This window comes from Tenrec ecaudatus, chromosome 7 (assembly GCF_050624435.1).
Source record: "Tenrec ecaudatus isolate mTenEca1 chromosome 7, mTenEca1.hap1, whole genome shotgun sequence".
Taxonomy (NCBI): domain Eukaryota; kingdom Metazoa; phylum Chordata; class Mammalia; order Afrosoricida; family Tenrecidae; genus Tenrec; species Tenrec ecaudatus.
Genome location: NC_134536.1, coordinates 163,282,498 through 163,299,866, shown reverse-complemented (window position 1 = coordinate 163,299,866; position 17,369 = coordinate 163,282,498).

Here is a 17,369-nt window from a genome sequence, read left to right as displayed (position 1 = left end):
AGATGCACTCGGCGCTAAAAGGCTGGGGGTTTTAGCTTACCACAGTAGAGGCTGGCTAGGGTTGACCTTAGACCCGCCACTGCCTCAGCTGGAGCTGGGACCATTTGGAGCCGGCCCAGGGGCTTTATCTGAACACAGCCACAGCTTCCTGCCACTGCAGGGAATGGATTAAACCCCTCTAGCCCCATAGTCAGGGATTAGGGATCTGCTGTATTATTACTTTTGTTTCCCTATCTTCTTTCTATCCACCCACAGTCTCAGTGGGCTTTATGGTTTTTGTTTTGTTTCATTTTCTCTTCTTTTTTCTCTCAAATGCCATTGCTGAACTCAAGAATACTCCCCTTATCTGGGGAATTTACATCTTCTCTTCACCCAACTATGAGTGCTAAACCCTCTGCAGCATAACCCAAGGCTGGAGAAAGCCTACCCCCGACCTCCAGCAGAGGATACGCCACCCAACTTCTTCCCAGGAAAATTCTGCTCACCCGCTTTCCATCATGCTTAACACATGGCTTGGAAAATCATGCCGGCCTTCTTCAGGGGAAATCTTGCCTTCATGGATGAGTGACTTCCTCCTGTCTGCCATAGTCCTTCACAAAACCTAAGTCCAACACTCAGCAATGTTCCATGCAGCTGTGGGAACCTCTGCCCAACCTCCACTGTGATCTACCTGACCAGGTAGATTCCATCCACCATTCGCAGTGCTCTACAAGAAAGTTTGCAAACCACCAGCCTTCTGTGGCACTCCTGTTGCAGTGGACACCCCAGCATTCTCTCTCTAGTACCTCAAGCTGTCATGGGTGACACCATTATGGCTCGTTGTGAGACCACCCAGTACAGCACCATCCTTGGGGGTCCACAACAAACCAACCGGCACGCCTTGAGAGGACCATTCTGCTTGCCCTCAAAATAGCAGAATATTGGTTGCCTAGGGAAAGAGTGAAATCACAGGAGGATAGGGTTGTAGGTCAACTCCATAGTGAAATTAGCTACAGACTGTTCGAAGAAGCTTTCCTACCAGTCTCGATGAGAAAGCCAGTGCACTTCAACTATGGAAAATGGCACCTGGCTGCTCTAAAACAACGCAAAAGAAACAACAATGAACCCCAACGATCTCAATGCCAAAAAACAGGAGAAACAAAAGGAAATGACAGAAGATATCCTGAACCTAAAGATATAGAATAGATGTTGCATAGAAGAAGCAGACATTGATCTGCCACAGAAACAAAATTTTAGATGGCTGCTTGGAGTCATATCGGACATGAGGAAAACAATACAGAAAATAATGAAATGAAATAGGAGATAAAGTCCATACACCAAAGGGAAATACAAGAGCTTAAGGATGAGGTAACAAAAACCAGTAGTAGGCCCGAAGACATTGCCAATCAACTGGAGGAGGCAGATAATCGCACCACTGTCCTAGAGGACCACCAAGCAGACTTTCACAAACATGAAAAAAAATCTAATAAGATCATCAGACAAGCTGGAAAAAAACAAAATAAAACCTAAGAGCTATGTCTGATGCTATGAAGAGAGATAGCATCAAAATGATTGGATTAGCAGAGGAAAACACGAAAAAGTTGTCATCTACAACACTAGTGAGAGAATTCTTGATGGAAAACTACCCCAGCTTAATGAATGAAAACCAGGCAACCATTCAGGAGGCTGAGAAATCATCAGCTAGACTGAATCACAAGAAGAAATCACCAAGGCACATAATAGTTAAACTATTCAACTTTGACAAAAAGAAAACAATCATAAAAGCAGCTAGGGAAAAACAAGCAATCACATAGACAGCTTCCCAAATAAGAAGATGCTCAGACCTATCAGTAGACACTATGAAGAAGAGGAGAGAGTGAAATAATATATTCCAATTGAAGGAAAAGAATGCAAATGCAAGAATACTCTACCCAGCCAAATTATCTATCAATATAGATGGAGAAGTAAGATTCTTCCCAGACAAGGAAAAACTCAAAGAATACATTAGAAGAAACACAGCCATCCAAAAGATTCTTGAGAACCCAGCATGGGCAGAAGAACAGCACTCACCAAGCACAAATGAGAGATCACCACCTAGAACAACCCAACCCAGACGGGGACAAAGAAAAACTGTCCTCAGGATAGCATTGTCTTAAGGGTGAAAAGAAGTCAAGAATGAAACACACACAAACACTCACACATACATATGCACAAAACACTGATAATGAAGGGAGGTAGAAAAACACCCCACAAAATGTAGAAGATGACATCACAGAGGTTCACAGAGGGAGATAATACCTCTGAACATCAATGGCCTGAACTCGGTCATTAAAAGAGTGAAAATAGCAAACTGACTTAGAAAACAAAACCCATCAATCTGCTGCCTACAGGAGACATATCTCAAGAGTACAGACAAAAATGGGATGAGGATGAAAGACTGGAAAAGGGTATACCAGACAAACAGCAATTAAAAAAAGGAGGGGTTACAATCCTAATCTCTGAAAAATTGACCTCAAAGTGTAAACCATAGAAAGCGCTAAGGATGGACACTATGCAATGCTTAAGGGAACGGTAGACAAAGAACCACTACGCATTTTAAAACATGTATTCCCCAAATAAGAGAGCCACCGAATACATAAACCAAACACTCCAAAAGATGAAAAAAGAAGTCACACCTCAACTATTAGAGTGGTGACTTCAATACACTGCTCTCTGACAAAGAGAGATCACAGGGAAAGATCTTAATACAACATTTAGACAATTTGACATGATAGATCTAGAGCTTTTCATGCAAATACCAAAAAAAATTCACATCGTTTAAAGCTCATACAGCAGATATTGGAAGGCAGAGCACATGTTGGGGCATAAGGTTAATCTGCATAAATTTAAGTTTGATATCTCTCTAACCATGGTGCCCTAAGGCTGGAAATCAGCAAAAGGAAGGTGAAGATAGCAAGAGCAAATAACTGGAGGATGAATAATGCTCTATTGCAAAGGGAGTGCGTACTGGCCCAGATCAGAGATGAAATTAGGAAATTTCTAGAAACCAATGAGAATGAGAACAAGATGTAACAAAACTTATAGGAAAGACAGTTATCAGTGGAAGTTTCATAGCTATAAATGCACACATGAAAAAGAGCGACTTATGATTCATATAGTGCCACAAAATTTATAGCAATTAGAGAAGAGACAACAGGACAATTTTACTAATAGCAAAATAAAAGACATAATAAAATTCAGGGCTGAGATTCAGGGCAGGGAAATAAGAAATCTATGGAAAAACGAATGCTGCTAAAAGTGGTTCTTTGAAAGGATCAACAAAATTGAAAAACCTCTGGCAAACCTTCACAATAGTCTAAGAAAGGGTGAATAAATATCAATAGCAAGGATAAAAGAGGGGCATTATAAAAGACCCTAATGAAATCAAATGGATAATTACACACTATTATGAAGGTCTGTACCCCAATGAATTCAACAAATTGGAAGACATTGAAAAATTCTTAGAAAAAAAATCCCTCCCTAGATTATCCACAATGGATGTCAACTATCTCAACAGACCCATAGCAATAGAAGAAATAGAAAAGGTTATCAAGGGATTATCAATCAAAAAGTCCCTGGACCAGATGGATTCACAGAATTCTACCAAGCATTCAGGGAAGAACTGACATGACATGCTTCCATAACATTGAAAAAGACGGCAAATTCCCGAACTCCTTCTATTAAGCAATTATAACTCTGACACCAAAATCAGGCAAGGATCCCACAAGAATCGAGAACTACAGACCAATATCAGTAATAAACATTGATGTAAAAATCTTTAACAAAATACTGGCCAATAGAATACAAAAGTATATAAAACAAATAATTCTCCATTACCAAATGGGATACATACCAGGGATGCAGGGATGGTTCATCATATGAAAGACCAGTACTATCATTTGCCACATTGACTGATAAACTATAACAACCACATGATAATATTGATAGATGTGGAAAAAGCATTGAACAACATCCAATATCAATTCTTGTTTAAGACACTCAGGAAGATAGGAATGGAAGGAAAATTCCTCAAGATAATACAAACTAAATATGAAAATCCAACAGCCAATGTGGTAGTCAATGAAGAAAAGATGAACACAGTCCCACTGAAAAAGGGAACCAGACAAGGAAGCCCCTTGTCCCCACTTTTATTCAACATTGTACTGAATGTTTTCCCTAACAGCATAAGGCAAAAAAGACATCAAAGGTATTTGCATAGGGAATGTGTAGGTGATATTATCATTATTTACAGATGTGTGTTAGATGTGGTTCTCTAGAGAGACAGAACCAGATTGCTAACATATCACAAGAAGTGAACAGTTAAATTATAAAGCAATGTAAATGGCTCAGTACAACTCACTCCCATGAGAGAGTTATGAGACTCTGGCAGTCCTTCAAGTCATAAGCACCGCCAGGTAATTCTCTGTAGAGAGATTCAGGCTGTCTCGGTACAGGCAGCAAACAGCAAGGCAGGTCACCAACAGTCATCCAGGTCACCAACAGTAATCCAGGTCACCAACAGTCAGGTCACCAACAGTCCGTCCCCAGGTCAAGACATGTAAATTGCAATTGTGTGGCAAAGAAGGTCTTGAAGGAACCTCAAATACAGCGACATAGTCCACAGGTTAGGTGTCCCACAGATCGTTTAGCTTTCAAATTTGAGGCACAAAACAAGCAAGGCAGCCATACACTGGTCCAATGATCAAAGATAGAGACAAAAGGAGATGCTCACCAAAACATTTATCTGTCCACCCTTCAATTAATCACACATGTGTTTATCGGCCAGGCTGCCACGATAACTATCTCACAGATAATATGATGTTGTATATGGAAAATCTCTAAAACTCCACAAGAGAAGTACTGGATGCAATAGAGGAGTATGCCAGACTGGCAGGATACAAAATCAAGAAACGGAAGTGCATCAGACTGCTATACACATTGGATAAGACCACAGACGAGAACAAAAGGTGCTACCCTTTAAAATAGACAGGCACAAATTGAAATATCTAGGTATATACAGGACTAATAGGACAAGTCTCACTGATATTTGCAAAGAAAATGTGGAATTTAGCAAATTATGTCTTGAGTAATTCTAAAAATAAGAGAAATTAATAAAGGAGATTTTATAGAATCACCATAAATGCTACCTCCCAAGATAGGTCCTAAGGGAACAGAGCCCAAGACATGATTGAAAATGCTCATCATATAAACCCATCCCACCTCAAGTCCCAAATAACTCCTTTCTTGTCACTAAATAAGCATCACTAACCTGGGTTAGAAATGGTTTCCACCCACTCTTCATCTTCGTAGAGTAGAACACTTTTCTCTTGGAGCTGCCTCTCACAGTGAGGGCTGCCTCTTTCTGGAGCAAGTCACCATCATCATCATGGGTCTCATCTTCAGACAGTGATGGAATCCCCCTCCATTTTCATCATTCCGTTGTACCTCAGACTGGGGAAACCATCTCTTTCCTGTACATGTGACTTTTATTTATCTGTTTCTAGACCCACCATAAGTTAGTGAGGATCTGAACCCAGTCCTGGGGGAAAAATCCATTTGCTGAAACCTACATTATTTTAGTCTAGAAATCCATAAGGTTGTACTTAAACACCAATGTGGGTAGCGGGAAGAGGCATCATAATTCTGGGTGAGAGTTGAGAACTTCTTTTACGCTGCACATGAAATAGATGTGCTTGTGGTCCCAAGTCACAGGAGATTTCTCTAGGTCAAAGCTGATGTTAGGACTTATCCCTAAAACTAATCAAATATCTTTCCTTTATCTAACCATATCCACAATTAGATTCTTGAAAGACAAAGGTCAGAGACAGAGAAAAAGTTGCCAAAATTGTGGTGTTGAGATTCTATGAAAGATTTCCAATTAAAGATGTCCCATAGAAGGCTAAACTAGAGGTTTCTTGGCATCATTGTGTTGAATAATCTCCAGTATTCATTTTCCTAGAAAGGCTAATAGGTGAAAGCATCCAGGTGAAGTTTGCCAATTGATTACTTATTCTTCCATTTGATCACCTTTCTCCCTGTATATAATCTTTTATTATTTATTTGTTTATTCTTAATAATTGTCTTGGGGGCTCATACAAATCATCACAATCCATCCATCCATTGTGTCAAGCCCATTTGTGCATTTGTTGCCATCATCATTCCCAAAACATTTGCTTTCTACTTGAGCCCTTGGTATCAGCTCCTCATTTCCCCCTTCCCTCCCAGCTCTGCTCCCTCATGAACCCTTGATAATTTGTAAATTATTATTTTTTCATGTCTTACACAGTCCGATGTTTCCCTTCACCCACTTTTCTGTTATCAGTCCCCCAGGGAAGGGGTTATATGAAGATCCTTGTGATCTGTTCCCCCTTTCTCCCTCACATTCCACCTTCCTTGTATTGCCACTCTCATCACTGGTCCTGAGGGGTACACCTCTCCTGTATTCCTTGTGTTTATAGTTCCTATCTGTACCAGTCAGTGTACATCCTCTGGTCTAGCTGGATTTTTAATTTAGAATTGGAATGATGATAGTGTTTGTGTGTGGGGGGGGGGGTTGCACATTTAAGAACTAGAGGAAAGTTGTATGTTTCATCATTGCTACACTGCACTGTGACTGGCCCGTCTCCTCCCAGGGACACTTCTGTAAGGGGATGTCCAGTTGCATACAGATAGGCTTTGGGTCTCCACTCTGTACTCACTATCATTCATAACAATCTGATGTTTTGCTACCTTAATACTAAACCTATAAATATGAAAACAGATCTATTTCCTCCTCATCATATATAAATACATTTACATGTGTACATGCCTGTGTTTAGACATCTATAAATGCCCTTTGCCTCCAGTTCGTTCCTCTAGTTCCTTTGACTTTCCTCTTGTCCCACTATCATGATCAGTCTTCATTTGGGTTTCAGGAATTCCTCTCAGTTACATGACCCTTGATCAAGTGCTACCAGGCCTCTTAAAACCTCCCTGTCAGTGATTTTGGATCACTTGTTGTAGAGTTGTCCATGGGTGTATAAACACCACTTCCTTTCCCCTATGTCCCCCTCTTCCATTCCCCCCGCCCCTCCAACTGTTGTTCCCTTTACTTTTGTCTCCAGATTGTTTATGCAGGATATCTTATGTAGATAGATATGCAGAGATAATAATATGCACAAAAACAAAACAAGATAGAGCAAAAACAAATCAACAAAAGAAAACAAAACCACCACCACAAATAACCAATGACAGAAACAAAGGAAAGACTACAAACAGCTCAAGGTCTGTTTGTTGACGTTTAAGAGTGTTTTCCGGTTAAGTCAGATGGCAGGTGCCTCTGATCCCAAAGTCTATTTTTGATACTCCCTCGGGATTCTATTCGCTACTTCCCTTGCTGTTCCGTTGTACTCCCTTAGTGTTTTGCCTCCTTGTAATGGGGTCTCAGGGGATACATGCAGAAGTATTAACATATTTCTATTTTTATACCATTAATTCATTTATTCGGAAGTTTATACAAAATTTCATCTGCTACAAAATAAAGCTGATCTGACCTCTAACTTCATAGTTAAGGAAACATACAAATTGTGACAAGTGTTATGAAGGAATAAGAGCTTGTTGGGAGAAACGTGTTTGCATGAGATGACATTTGAGATTATACTCCAATAATGTGGTGCAATATTCACGTGAATAACACTAGTGGGTAGTACAATCAAAGGAAGACTATTCATTTGTAAGTGGCCTAAGACTGCATCTCTATGAAAGTACAAATATGACTTGACCAATTTAGAATTTTCCTAGAATTATGGGTACATTACCCATTTGTAATGTATGGTATCCTCCTATGATTTACCCCCTATGTCCATAAATATGTCCTAATCTTTTGATCCGCCAAATGTTGAAACATATTCAAATATCCCATATGTAATTCCTTTCAAGAAAATTTTAAAAATTGGTAAATTTTGGTTTTATAAGAGCACATTAATTAATAACAGTATTATAATCATCACTGCCACTGATATTTGTACCACTCTATTTATTAAAAACTAAAATATATCACTTGTTAAATGTGAGTAATGCATAGTGTAACATCTCTGCTCATTATCTGTATTACATATTTCAATAATCTTGTTAAGGCATCATAGATAAGTACATAATCATGAAGGTATATTGAGATGGAAAGAAGCAAAGTTACTTCGCCAAAGGCATACAGGTATTAAGACAGACATTACCAAAATCCAAATCTTTTCTGATTCCAAAGCCATTAGTAATATTGGAATTGAATATTAGTTTAAATAAGAAAATTGAATGACTGTTGTGGTTATATAAGTTTACCAAAATAGTGATACCAAGGAGACTTAGGTGAACGTAAGCACATTGCAAGTGTAAGTGTAGCAGGACTTCAGTAACAAGAGTAAGCAGTAAATACACAGCATTTGAAGGAAGAGGGAGCAACATTGTTTGGGTGCTTGATGCCAGGTTTTTAGATGAGACCACCCTCTTCCTGGCCAGCTCTGTCTTTCTATGTTTTACACATTCTATGGCTGTCCTTAATGGACAAAGTGCAAACATTCCTTTACCTATTCTGCCATTTCCTTTTCTCTTTTTGTCTCCAAAGGAGTCCTGATAATGCAATGGGCTGAGTGTTGGGTTGTATGCAAAAAGTCTGTGGTTTAAATCCACCAGCTTCTCTGTGGCAGATAGATAAAGCTGTCCACTTCGAGAAAAATTTACAGCCTCATAAACACTATCAAACATGTCAGAACTGACTCAACAGCAATGCGGCTTTTGTGTGTGTGTGTGTTTTCTTCTCTTCTTTGTTTTCTCTTTTCTTCCCCTCGTCTTTTCTTCGATTTGTATCTTACCTGGAGCTAAAGAATCTCACTTGCTAGACTGACTTCTGTTTTGTTTGGTTCTTCACAAATACAGTCTCTGTTTCTTTGGATGCAGACTTAGCTGATTATAACCACAATTTAATCTGTGAACAGAAGACTTATTTCTTGTTCAGAGAATATTCTTCATGACGGCGATCCCCAAACACAACAAGGGCAAGAGGAATATGAAACCAATGAGAATATTTTGGATCAGGAACACTTTGTCATAGGGAGACATTTGGATGGAGTGATTATGGAAAGAGAAGGTAGACCAGGAAGTAGATGGTATCTGGGTGTTTGCTCACAAACAGTGAACAAAAAGGGGTGGTTTTAAAGCAACCATAAAAGAATTTCTGGCTGGTGGCATGCACTGAAGCGGAAGTCAAACCTCTCACCTCTCCTCCAGTGTCTTTGTGCCGAAGGCAGCATCCCTGCAGAATAGGTGTTTTCCTAGCCTGGGACTCTAGGGATGTATCCCTTTACATCATGACAGATAGGCCTCACATCTACTCCTTTACTAGAATCAGCTGCTGTGGGACCCTCTGCCCTTTTTTAACAGAGGTTCAGGGTCCAGGGTCCAGAATTCTGATACATCTGCAACCATTTCCTTAGCTTCTGATCACACTGAAAATTATCTTGGTTCTGCTCCAATGACCTCTCTAGTTCATGTATAAAAGAGGATGGACACAAGCTCAGGCTTTCAGTATATCCAGTCTGTTGGCCACATGGCCAGACAGCCTGGTAGAGACCCTGATTGATGCCAAGGAACCATGCACTTCCCTCTCTAGGTATGTATCTTAAAGGTCTCTTTGGTGAGGGCACCTAATGTCAGCTAGGATCAAATTGTGAAGGAAGGGGAGAGGAGATATTCACTACTCAGTGGCTGCCATGCAAAGTTCTGATGATCCTCCACCTTTGCCCAGACAGGTAGACATTCCGATCAGAGAAATAAGGGATACTGGTTGGAAAGGCAAGTCGGGATAGGGGAAAGGGAGTAGACACATCTGGGGGAACACAAGTGCATGACTGTTGGTAGAAAAGGGGGAGGAAAATGACTAAAAATATTATTAAGGCCCCTAACTGGTTTGAATCCCTGGTAATATGCACCAAATAAACCACAGTGGCCAGAGTGGGCACATCCTGGGGACCCAGGCCACGTGCTGTAGAACACAGGGACATTGAGCCCGCATCTACAAGGCACATAACATGCTCCAATGACTACATCAGACAGACCCAAGGCAGAAACCCCACTAGATGAACTGGACTCTACCTCAAATGCACTTGTAAGCTGAGGACTTAACACCGAAAAACTCATGGTGTTTGAAGAAGCAGAGGAGAGCTATATCAATTTTGACCTATCAGTAGGCAGACAATCATTGGCTTACTATATCCATGCCCTTTAAGCTGTATTAAGATAGATGGTATTCTGGCAAACCTGTAACTAGCGTGCTCAGTGAATATTACTTTTAAATTTCCCTAACAACCAACTTCCATTGTTTGTGTAAATAGTGTTTGACCATGAAAGGATTTATTCTGTACAAGTAAATAATACAGGTATTTTCATATGGAATTAGTCTATTCTGGTCTAATCTCTCTCTCTTAAGGGTGTTTTTAAATAACAATATGAACGGAAGATCTTTATGCTCCCAAGATGTGCTCAATAAAACTCTGCCACAAATTATCATGGAGGTCTCTAAGGGGGAGCAAAGCAGATTAAAACCAGGGCTCTAGGAATGAATTTTGAGCTCACACTAAATGCTAGCTTAAATTTAAGAACAATTGGTTCTTATACCATGGCCTTTATTGATGCTCACCCTCATGAGGGAAACACAGAATATATGGGTGTCATAGCAAAGAGTGGTGAATAAATTAGATGGTGACCAGATATCATAATAACATGTGGGTTCTTAAAGACTTGTTTCCAAACAAACATCCATTTACGTGAAATGTCCACTAAGTCCATATGCAGAAGCACACCAACATCAGTGACAAAAGGATAGTAAATCATATACTCTGAAGTCAAAGGAGGGGATAGTTTCAGAGTCTAAATTGTTTGATTCTCATTTGCAAAAGGCTATGGATGACAGTGGAAGTCCAAGATACACTTGTAAGATCTACCCAGGAAATGCCTCCAGTGATTTAGGGAAGAACCTGGTTACCAAGTGGAATACATTGAAAAAATGACTGTAGGAGATAAAAATGATAAGCCTGACTTGATTGGTTAAGACCTTGTCAGTTGACACTCCCTGCCTCCCACCCCACCTCCCATGCACGCTGGGTCTAATCTGGTTTTCAACATTTTCTGTATGGTTTATTTTCATATTGGGTTTATCTCATGTATTTTGTCATTGGGGGTAACACTCTTGAATTTTTGTTCTATTTTTTTAAGTTGTTTTTTTTTTTCAGTATTGAAACCCAAGGTCGATGGACCTATTTGTTTGGGCCAGGTCCAGACCGCGCAGTCCCTTCCCCAATCCTCTCAAAAGAATATGGCATGCTGGACTTTGTGGTCACTGCCGCCAGCATTCCAAGGAGCTTATTTCTCTGAGCAGGCCCCTTCCCCCAGCTTCTCAAGGCCAGCGCTGGACTGTGTAGCCTCGTCCCCCACATTCCAAGAAGCTGGACTGTGAAAGACTCAGACTCTGCAGCTGGAGGAAACCTCCCTTCTCCTTATCGGCACAGGCACCATCAGCTTTCTTCACCTCATTTGCATCGTCCCCAGACTCAAATCATACAAATACCCCACTACCCCACCAAGGAGAGTAATTTCCCTAACCTAACTCATTGGTTCGTGGAATCAGCCCAGGAGCTGAAGATACTCTGGTCCCTTCTCTGCTCTCCCTTCCCTCCCGGGAGCTCTTTCCCTACCCCAATAAAGCCACTCTCAACCTCACGTTCTTTGTCTCAAGTCTATATCTCAGTGTTGACCTCTCGCTATTGAGAGAGCCTTTAGAGTAAGGATTCTTGTGGGGAGAGAGAAAAGTGTGTGAGGAGGGGCAGGGAGGAAAGGGGAACTAACGTCAAGAAGGAAGACAATGTTTTGAAACTGATAATGGCAGCAATTGTACAATATTGCTTGGTAAGATTGAACCATGGAATGAAACAATATCTGTATTATCTCCCAATAAAATGGCGTTGGGGGTGTGGAATAAAAGAAATAGAAATGTGATTATTTCCCAAGAAGCCAAAGCCCTATTACCTCAATAAGAAGTGAAGTGTTGACCCCATGAGATTGTTGTGCACACTCAAACTACTTATGTTCCGCAAAATATGCTGTCCTGGGATTAAGAGTGAGTCACTAAATATGATAATAGCCCTCTCTCAATGAGGAAGAGAGAAAAAGAAATTAGGACAGCTTGAAAATGTCTTAGAGAATTCCTTCTAGTGTTACTTTTCTGAAAACAGAATCTTATTGTAGGTAGGTACAAAACATGCTCTGTCACCAGCAACCTCCAAACAAATGCATAGGATTCTTTTTGTTTGTCTGCTCAGTATCTGTTGAAGCAAAAATTTTAAAGCAACATTTAAATTAAAAAATGAACATCTTTTAACTTTTTTGTTATCAAACACGGGAAAGGGGCCAGTGGGAAGGGAATGGTTACATTCTCAATCTACATTACCACACACAGAATTGTGTACAAGTCTAATGAAAATTAATAGCTCAATCTTTCTACTCTCAATGCTCTAGCATACCCTCAACTTCTTCATTGCACGTTTTTCAAATGATGGAACTGGCAGGTGTATAGCGATGAATCATTTCATCAGAGTCCTAAACTCCTTGAGAGTAAAGGTCTTAATGTAGTTTCAGAATCATGTCCTATGTGCCGGTAAGAGAAAACTGTGTTTATATTACAACTTCTGCTTTCTGAAGGAGAAAATAGTAGAAACACAGACACATATTCACAGTATTGATGGCTTTCACTCCTTTCTTTCTGCTCGGCTTCTCTTCCGTTATTTCTCTCTAGCCGTGCGCTTCTCACGTCCCCCAAGTCCTCTGCAGCTACTCATCTTCATGTTTATATTTCCAGGGATACAAAATGGATGCGTCGCCTGTTCAATAAACCTTACACTTTTAGTAGTATTTCTGTCGAGGTTACACTCAGATTTTTTTTCACACCGTTAACACATCTCTAGCTCACTATTTCCTTTCAATGTTCCACTCAGTTGGTGCTCTCACTGCTCCTCTTCCAATACCCGGGGAACTTTGGAGTTCTGGTGTGAACCTCATTGATATATTTGCATTTTGTGTTCATGTATATAGCATTATGTGTTCATGTAAGAACTGGAATTCTGTCTTTGCCTCTACTTTTACACTTCTTTTAAAAAGAGATTTGAGATACTTGATACATTGAAGTAAAAGTTTACTTTTTTTCAGTTTTATGGCCACATACTTCATGTATCATAAAATCAAAATATATTAAACAGAGTTCTATAATCATCACCATGATCCATTTTAGAACACTCCCTTCATTTTATACACATTTGCTCCCCATTTCTAGCCAACCTTAGCTGCCATAACCTGAAGAAACTATTATTCTAGTTTTTGTTTCCATAGGTTTATATATTCTGAATTTCATATAAAGGAAATCATGTATAAAATAACAACAACAATTTCGAACTAAAACACTGGGTAGGGGGGACTTCAAAAGAAAGCAGAAAATAATAAAGATTAGAAGACATTTTAAAATGGGTCCAAAAGGAAAGCAAATGATAAGATGTTAAAATTTAACCTAACTCTATCTTCATTAGTGCATTTTCTGATGCACTCTGACTGAGAGTGAGGCTATTCACATCTCTAGTCAATGGTCTGAGAAAATTCAAAGCGGCTGAGTCTCCATGCAGAATGCAAACTCTGCAAATGGATTTCAGGTTTTCATTGCCATCACTAGACTTCTGCAAACAGTGTGCTTAGAATTTAAACTCTAACATAATTTCCTCCTCTGACCGTGGGCTTTGAAATGTACAATCCTTGGATCATACAGACTGACGTCCTTCTTCCATGTGGGCTTCTCTGGAAGCTCATGTACAGAGCTGCTTGTTTTAAGACAAGCTTTTCACACCACATATGCTGTACTCTCTAATAGTAGGCCCATATCATAAGAACTGATTTTTTTTAAAGTTAGGGCTTTACAGTTAAGTTTGAGCTCAAAGTGTACCTCTACGTCTAAGGTTTGTTACCTCTCCCTGTTTCACTTTAGTGTCAGCATTATCTTTATGACAGGTAGTGTAAGTACAAAGGTTACCTTTAACGCTTTACCCAGGCTTTCTGTCTCTTCATTGCCATAAACGTTCTTAAGACGTGAGCTAAAGTGAAAGTATGACCTGCAATTAAACATTAACTGTATGGGTAACAGGCTTAAATTTGACCCGTTCAGATCAGAGGTAGTTTTAGAAGGCTTTTAGAAATCTTGTTTCTACTTATGTTCTATTTCTATCATCCCAATCATATTTATAAACCAAGAGTACCAAGTAATTATTATTATCATGATGAAAATAGGTATCTTAGAATTATAGTGGTGAATAATATTAAATGTCTAATAAGTTACCAGGTGAATGAACAAATCTTAGAAATACTCCTTCTTGTTGTAAGGTGACAACAAGTCCTAGACAATCCATAGGACCTATGCACAACAAAACTAAACATTTCATGGTCCTGTGCTATCGTCACAATCGCTCTTATGACTGAGCCCAGTGATTCAGCCACTGTATCAATTTATCTCATTAAGCAAAGCCCGCTTTTTCACTACCTTTCCACTTTAACAAAAGGGGATGTCTTTCTTCAGGGGACTGGTGTCTCTTCGCAAAATGTTTAAAGAATGTATGACAAACTCTTGCCATCCTTGCCTCTAATTGGCACTCTGACCATATTTCTTATAAGACTGTTCAGTTTGTCCTTTCAACAGCCATGGTACTTTCAATATTGTTCTCCTGCACCACAATTCCAATGCACCAGTTCTTCTTCAGTCTTCCTTATTCAGAATCTAACTTTCACATGTATGTGAGGCAAAAGAGAATACCATGGTGTGGTAGATACATAGTTTCATGTGAACATGAAGCTATGAGTATAGGGGTGCAGTCTAACCTGTCAATCAGGTCACAGCCTGATGGTACCTCCTTGTGGGTGTGACCTTCTCATAAGGAGGATCCTGCAGGCTCCTGCTCGCTCTCTGCTTTCACCGTCCTGTTGACACACCATGCTGAGACCTGCCAGAGTCCTAGAGATGTGTCCACTACCATTAGATCCACAAGACTTTGCAACCACCAGCCTGTGATCTTTCTGCATTCCGCTTCATTGCATGCGACTGCCCGAGTCTCAAGAGGGATTTATGCATTAGTATCAGATTTATACCTTGACTTGGGCTGGGCTGGCATATTCTCCTGATATGTAAAGCTTCTTGGTATAAAGGTCTTTTACACATAGATGGGTGTCACTGGATTTGTTTTCTCTAGTCATCTCAACCTAGCACATAAGACTTGGGTCAAGGGTATCTTAGTCCTCAAAGTGACATCCTTGCTCTTCCATGTTCTAAAAAGTGCTTGGGCAGCAGCTTTACCTAATGCAATCAATATCTTGATCTCTTGACTCCTGCTTCCATAAGCATTGATTGTGGATTCAAGCAATACAAAATCCTTGCCAACTTCAACTTTTTTTAGATTTATCATGATGTTATCTATTGGTTCAATTGTGAGGGTTTTAGTCTTCTTTGTATTGACTTATAATCCATACTACAACTCAAGGCTACCATTCTTGATTTTCATCAGGAAGTACTGGAGGTCTTCTTCAATTTCAGCAAGCGAGGTTGTGTCCTCTGCATATCGCTGGCTGTCCACAAGCCTTCCTCCAATCCTGATGCTCCATTCTTCATCAGGTTCTCGAGTGATTTGCTCAGAAGACAGATTGAGCAAGCGTGGTGAAAGGATGCAACCATGATGTACACCTTTCCTGATTTTAAACCATGAACTATGCCCTTGTTCTCTTGGCACAACTGCCTCTTGATCCATGAGACAAGATTTTTTTTCCCTTGGAATTCACATTCCTCTCAAGGTGGTACACAGTTTATTATGGCCCACACAGTCAATGAAACATTGAATATCAGTGAGACATCTCATTTTACCTAATTTACCACAAAAACAGCATTAAAATGTGCCTGGAAAGTTGATTTATACACAAATATATATGGTATCTCCTTGTTTTAATTGTTACTTCTCTTCCTGTGAATAAATGCAAACATTTCTTCATGTTGCATTTGACAAGTTGGATATCATTTGGGGTGAATTGTGTATTCATGCCTTCTGTGCATTTTTTATTATTTTGTTGTTAACTTTGTTTCTTTTTAAGATGTATCACTGAGAGAAACCTTTTTCCTTGTTTCTCTAGACATTGGAGTTTAGCCCTTTCACTGAATTATTGTTACTAAATATTTCCCAGTCTATAAATTTTCTTTTAATTCTTTATGTGAATTCTTTTGATGTGCATAAATCTTATATGTTAAGAATATCTTATATGTAATGAATGTCCCAGATCATTAGTTTGTCTTCTATAATGTGCCAGTTCTTAACACAGGTCCCTGCTTCATGAACAGATCCCTGAAGATACGTAGGTACTATAGTAAAGTGTGGCGAAGCACCTAGGTAGTGCTTGGCTTTCAGAAGGAATAGCATCTCAGGTCTTCAAAGCTTGTCTTCCAACAAAGAGAAATCTAAGTGAGGCAGCCACCAAGTCCACATAGAGTAAGCACACCAGCTTGTGTGTGATCCAAGGGTTGCAAATATCAAAAGAAAAATCAAAATGGGGGAATGGTATCAGAGCTTAGAGTGTAAACACCTGGTTTGTGTAAACTGTGTACATCCAGTGGAAGTCCAAAATTCATTCTCAGGGTTGACACATGGATGAAGCCTCCAGTGAAACATACCAAACCTGAAGGCTGTGAATAGCCTCATCATCAGCTCAAGAGTGCCATAGTGTCAATTATGGCATACCTAATTAGGTTAAAATGTAATATCTTATCATTTAATCTCCCTTGTGAACAATTTTAAAGTTGCTTCAGTTTAAAAGGAAAAAATGAAGGGATAATTCAAGTGGATTAATCCTCAGATTAATCTCTGATTATCGGCTAGGCATGTGAATAGCTTTGCTATCATGCAGAATGCATTGGAAAGTGAATTATTGATGGAGCAGTGGGGCTAAGATTTAACACCTTATCATTTGATCTCTCTTTGGATCTATTTAAAATGTTTCTGTTTTTTATTTTCTTTCTGCTTTCTTTTGATTGAGATTTCTCCCTGTTTTACTTTGTTACTGTTGTTCGTTTTTTGCTGTTTCAATGTTCTGTATATGAAATTCAAAATAGCTAAACCTACAGAGACAGTAACTGGATTGGTGGTTCCTTGGGAGGGTGGCAGGGAAGGTTGGGGAGAAATGGAGAGCTAACAATGAGTACCAGAAAGACAAACATGTTTTAATTGTGATTATGGTGATGGTGTACAACTCTTCCTAAT